This window comes from Peromyscus eremicus, chromosome X (assembly GCF_949786415.1).
Source record: "Peromyscus eremicus chromosome X, PerEre_H2_v1, whole genome shotgun sequence".
In the NCBI taxonomy this organism is placed as follows: Eukaryota; Metazoa; Chordata; class Mammalia; order Rodentia; family Cricetidae; genus Peromyscus; species Peromyscus eremicus.
The window spans coordinates 37,566,769-37,573,095 of NC_081439.1; positions in this window are offsets into that span (position 1 = coordinate 37,566,769).

The window sequence follows — 6,327 nt, forward strand, 5'->3', positions numbered from 1 at the left end:
AGCTGGTCAAAACTCCTAACTTTGAATCTCCATGTCTAATGTCAAAACACTCATCAAAATCTCCAACTGTGTTCAGCTTTGTTGAATGCAAAGTACTTCTTTCTCTTGGGCTTGTTCCACTCCCTGTTAGCAGCTCTCCTCAGCAGGTATCCCACAACTCTAGCATTTCTAACATGTTGGGTTCTCCAAAGCAATTCAAGCTTCAACTTCACAGCTTCACCCAACGGCCTCTCTACTAGGCCTCTCTATTCAAGGACACCTATGACACATGCCTGGCCTCAGTGGACTTATTCCCTAACTCTAAACCCAGAACCACATGGCCAAAGCTGCCAAGTTTTGCTGCTTCTTGGGCCTGGAACATAGCCCCCTCATTCAATAACAACTTTAACAGCTTTCTGTCTTTCACTGACTGACTAATCTTGCCCTGAGGTCACCATTCCCTTTATTCTTTTTCTTAATCTGTTTATCTCCTTGAATGTATTACTTAGCTCCATTTTACCTCCTGGTGTTGTTTTTCTCCTCAATATTTACTTTTTGTAATTTACCCTGCTCAGCTTGCTTTTTTTTTTTTTTTTTTTTACTATAAATCTTCATTAGAGTTACCACTAAAAACCACACAACAAAGTCTATACCAGGTTGTTTTGAGATTCCTATTGCCATTGGAATTTATCCAAAACTCTTCACTTTAGCCTCAGGCAGACTCTTCGGACAAGGGCAAAAGACAGCCACTTTCTTCACCAAAATATCACAAGAATGATCTCTAGGCAACATAATAAAATTCTTCTGCTCTGAAAAATCTTGAGTGAGCCCCTGAGAGTTTAAATAACTCTTACTATGTCTGATTTCCATACTTCTACTAGTATAGCCCTTTAAGCTGTGCTTGAAGCATTCCACTGCTTTCATAACCAAAAGTACAAAAATCCAAATTCTTCCAAACAAGTGCATTGTCAGACAATATCACAGCAATAGCCCAGTCCCTGGTACTAACTTCTGTCTTAATTAGGGTTTTAACTGCTGTTAAGAGACACCATGACCACAGCAACTCTTATAAAGAATACATTAAAATGGGGTTGCTCACTTACAGTTCCAGAGGTTCAGTGGCAGCATGCAGGCAGATGTGGTGCTATAGTTGAGAGTGCTATATCTTGGAGGCAACAGGAAGTCAATTGACTATGACACTGAGCATAGCTTTCGCAAAAGACATCAAAGCCTGCCCCTGCAGTGACACACTCCTTCCAACAAGGCCATCACTCTCAAACAAAGCCACACCTCTTAATAGTGTCACTCCCTATGAGATTATGTGGGGGCCAATTATATTCAAACTACCACACTTTTGAATTTGTATCCCCTTAGTCTCCTTTAGTTGTCTTATTGGTATAGGTAGCACTTCAAGTTCTATGTGGAATGGAGATGAGAGTAGTGGACAATATGGTGATATTTTATTTGTGCTGAAATGTGATTTTATTTGTATGTTAATAAATAAAGTTTGCCTGGAGATCAGAGGTCATAGAGAGCCATTAAGCATAAGTCAGGTGGTGATAGCCCATACCCTTAATCTCATCACATGGCAGGCAGAGTCTCTGTGTGGTCAAGGACACAACCAAGAGTGGTGACATGAACCTTTAATCCCAGTACCAACCATAGAGACATGGTGGTCTGTGTAGACAGGCATGAGGAAGTCATGTGGTTTGGTTTAGAGCCAATGAGAAAGCAGAACAGAAAGACAATAAAAAGACAAGTCAGACAGGAAGAAACTCTCTCAGGGGAAGCTACTGCTGGTGGTAAGCTAAAGCAAGTTGTGGCTCTTGCTCTGATCTCTTTGGCTATTTACCTCTGTATTTGGCTCTACATTTCTTCTTTGCTACAACTGTTTAGAATTTTGTCTACAGGACAACATTGTCCTGTTTCTGATTTTAGTGGAATTCCTTTGAATTTTTCTCTGTTTAATTTGACATTGGTTATTGACTTGCTATAAATTGCTTTTGTTATATTTGGGTTTGACCTTTGTATCCCCGATCTTTCCAAGACTTTTAGCATGAAGGGGTGCTGGATTTTGTCATAGCCCTTCTCAGAGTCTAATGAGATGATCATTTTTTTTCTTGCAGCTTGTTTATATGGTGGATTACACTGACAGATGTTCATATGTTGAACCATCTCTTCATATCTGGCATGAAGCCTACTTGATCATGGTGGAAGATCTTTTGATGTGTTCTTAGAATCAGTTTGCAAATAATTTATTGAGCATTTTTGCATGAATGTTCATGAGGGACATTGGTCTGTAATTCTCTTTTTTGGTGAAACATTGTGTGGTTTCAGCACCAAGGTGACTTTGGCCTCATAAAATCAATTTGGCAATATTCCTTCTGTTTGTATTTTGTGGAATAACTTAAGGAGTATAGGCCTTAAGTCTCCTTTTAAATTCAGGTAGAATTCTGAGCTAAAAAAATGTCTAGCTCTGGGCAGTTTTTTATTTTATTTATTTTTTGTTTGTTTGTTTGGGAGACTTTCAATGACTACTTCCATATCCTTAAGGGTTATAGGTTCATTTAAATTGTTTATCTGATCTTGATTTAATTTTGGCAAGATAATCTCAAGAAAATTATTCATTTCTTTTAGGTTTTCCAATTCTGTGGAATATAGATTTTTGAAGTATTATCTAATGATTCCTTGGATTTCTTTAAGGTCTATTGGTAATGTCCCCCTTTTCTTTTTTGATTTTGTTAATTTAGATATTCTCTCTGTCTTTCGGCTAGTTTTGATAAGGGTTTGCCTATCTTGTTTATTTTCTAAAAAAAAACAACTCTTTGTTTCATTGATTCTTTGTATTGTTCTCTTTATTTCTATTTTATTGACTACAGCGTTCAGTTTTTATTTCCTGCCATAGAGTTCTCTTGGGTGTGTTTGCTTCTTTTTGTTCTAGTGATTGATTTTATGTATGTGCTAATGTTACTAGTATGAGATCTCTCCTTTATGAAGGCACTTAGTGCTATGACCTTTCTTCTCAGCACTGCTTTCATTTTGTCCCGTAAGTTTGGGTATGTTGTGCATCAGATTCATTGATTTCTAGGAAGTTTTTAATTTCTTTCTTCATTTCTGCCCTGACCTACTAATATTTGAGTAGGTAGTTGTTCAGTATCCATGGGTTTATAAGCTTTCTGTTTTTTTTCCATTGTTGTTGAAATAGAGCATTAATCTGTGGTTGTCTGATAAGATATAAAGGGTTATTTCAATTTTCTTGTTATCTTTTGAGACTTTCTTTATTGACAAACTACAAGGGCAATTTTGGAGAATATTCCTTGAGGTGCTGAGAAGCAGGTATATTCTTTTGTGTTTTGGTGAAATACTATGTAATTATCCATTAGTTGCATTTTACCCATCATGTCAGTTAGCTCCATTATTTCTCTATTTAGTTTTTGTCTGGATGACCTATCCATTTGGAGGGAGTAGGATATTGAAGTCTCCCACTTCTATTTTGTGAGGTTCAATGTGTGATTTAATATTTAGTAATGCTTCTTTTACAAATGTGGGTGCCCATGTGCTTGGGGCAAGGTGTTAAGAATTGACATGTCCTCTTGGTGATGTTTTGTTTAATGAGTATGAAATGTCCTTCTCCATCTCTTTTGATTAATTTTGGTTTGAAATCTGTATTAGTCAGTGCTCTATAGAGTCACATAACCTCTCTCTGTGTCATATACACGTATATATGTATAAATTTACAAATTTTATATATATATATATATACATGAATTCCATTGTGGATTGACTTACAAGCTGCAGTCCAACTAATTCAACAATGTCTAGCTGTGAATGGAAAGTTCATCAATCTTGTAGCTACTCAGTCCCATGAGGATGGGGGTCTTAGATGATTTTCTGTATATGCTGGAATCCTGAAGAAGTAGGCTCCAGTGCCAGTGAAGGTGTGGATATGCTGGCAAGGTGAGGTCAAACAGGCAAAGATGAAGGAAATCTTCCTTTGTCTATTGACTTTATATAGGCAGACTTTTTAGAGGCTTATAAACCCATGGATACTGAACAACTTTATATAGCAGAAGGTGTGACCCAGATTAAAGGTGTGCCTTCCTGCCTCAAGGTCTGGATTAAAGGTGTGTATCATCTGACTTCAAGGTCCAGATAAAAAGCCTGTGTCTTCCTGCATCCAGATCTGGATCACAGGTGTGCCCTCCATTTCTGGATTTTAGTTCATTCTAGATAAGTTTACAATCAAGAATAGCTATCACAATCCACTGCTTGTCAACTTGACACATTACAATGATGTCTCCTTATGTCATGATTAATTTCCAAATGAAAAAAGTAACCAAACCATAATATTGTCTAAACATAACTATCCCATGTACAATCACAAATGCATTATGTATTTAACAAGGTCATAATTATGCCTAATAGGATATAACTATCCCTCATACAACCATAAATGAATTGTAAACTTAGCATAGGTGGCAATGTCCTTTGGAGTGCATCCTTTTAGTATCTCAAACTTAAAAATGGTAACCACTGGTATTCTCTCTTAATTGATGTTAAAGAAATTGAAAGAAACCACAAATATCTGCACAAATGCATTCTTAACATAATAAAACAGAAGCATTCATGTCAATTATAATCCTCATTTTTATAACTGGTCATTTGGCCTTAGATGGTATTTATAACTACCTTCCTCTACTACGAATTTTGTATTTCCTCTACCCTCTGCAAGCACATAAGCAGGTCTTAGCTCTTTTCCTGGAGGAGTGAACCATAACTTCATTCCTGATGGGTCTGTGCTCTTTGTCATCCTGCTTGGATTAAGCTGTTGTAGCTTCCCATTGACTTTAATCACAGGGCATGGTAGCACCAAAAGACACCCTAAAAGATCTCCTTCATTCCAGACATAATCCTTCTTACTTTCATTGGGGAGAGGCAATCCAATTTCCCCAACGTAGTCTGGATCTATCATTCCTCCTAAAACTGTTTGTTGTAGCTCCTAGCAGGAACACTCCCCCTTCTGGAACCAAAACTTCTAGGCCAGCAGAACTTAGGGCTACAGGAACAGGAAGTGAAAACTTTCCTAGTGGGTCATTAGGGGTGATAGATACTGGAACTATTCCCTTTTCCACCCCTTGATTCCTGGATCCGTGGATCCTGGCTATGGAAGAAACAGTACCATACATTGGATGCTGACACAAAGCACGTACTGCCTTCTGGAGATCCTTGCCTCAGCCCTCCATACTGCTACCACCTGATTGGTGTTGTAACTGTGTCTTCAAGAGGACATTCCATCTTTCTTTCAGGCCAGTTGTTTTAGAATGGTGGGGAACATGTTAAGACCAGTGGATCCATGATTGTGTATCCATTGTCACATGCTGTGGGATAGGCTGTATGTCAAATGTGTTGCTGATTGGTCAATAAATAAATGACTGATTGGCCAGTGGCCAGGCAGGAAGTATGGGTGGGACTAACAGAGAGGAGAATTGAGAGAACAGGAAGCTGGGTGAGAGAGACACTGCCAGCTGCCACCATGACAAGCCGCATGTGAAGATCCCGGTAAGCCACAAGCCATGTGGCAAGGTATAGATTTATAGAAATAGATTAATTTAAGATATAAGAACAGTTAGCAAGAAGCCTGCCATGGCCATACAGTTTGTAAGCAATATAAGTCTCTGTGTATACTTGGTTGGGTCTGAGGCTGTGGGACCAGCGGGTGAGAGAGATTTGCCCTGACCGTGGGCCAGGCAGGAAAACTCTAGCTACAGTCACACTCCTCTGGCTGTGAAGTGAGTTCCTTTGTCACAAGCAATAATGTGTGGAATACCATGTCAGTGAATAATTTACTCTAAGTCTACAGATGATGAAGTTGGCAGAAGCATTACCTGCAAGGAAGGCAAATCAATCACCAAAATATGTATATACCTCAGTAAAGACAAAGTGCTGTTTATTCCACAGAGGAAGTTGAACAATGTAGTCAAACTGGCACCAGGTTCCTGGCTGGTCACCTGAGGAATTGTGCCACTTTTGGGGCTCATAGAAGCTGCAGCTCCATCAGCCTCAGTGAGTGGAAGGCCATGTTGTTGAGCCCATACACAACCCCCATCTCTGCATCCATGGCCACTTTGTTTATGTGCCCATGGGGCATTTATAGGAATGGCTGCAGAGAGAGGCTGACTGTCCACAAAACAGATCATCCAATATACTTGATTTTTTAACTCCTCCTCAGCTGAAGTCACCTTTCTTTTGATGAGGATTTAAATAGGACACAAGTATCTTCACATTTCACATACTTCTTACCCAGATGTATTTCTCACCAATTTTCCTATCATGCTCTTTCCAAGCATA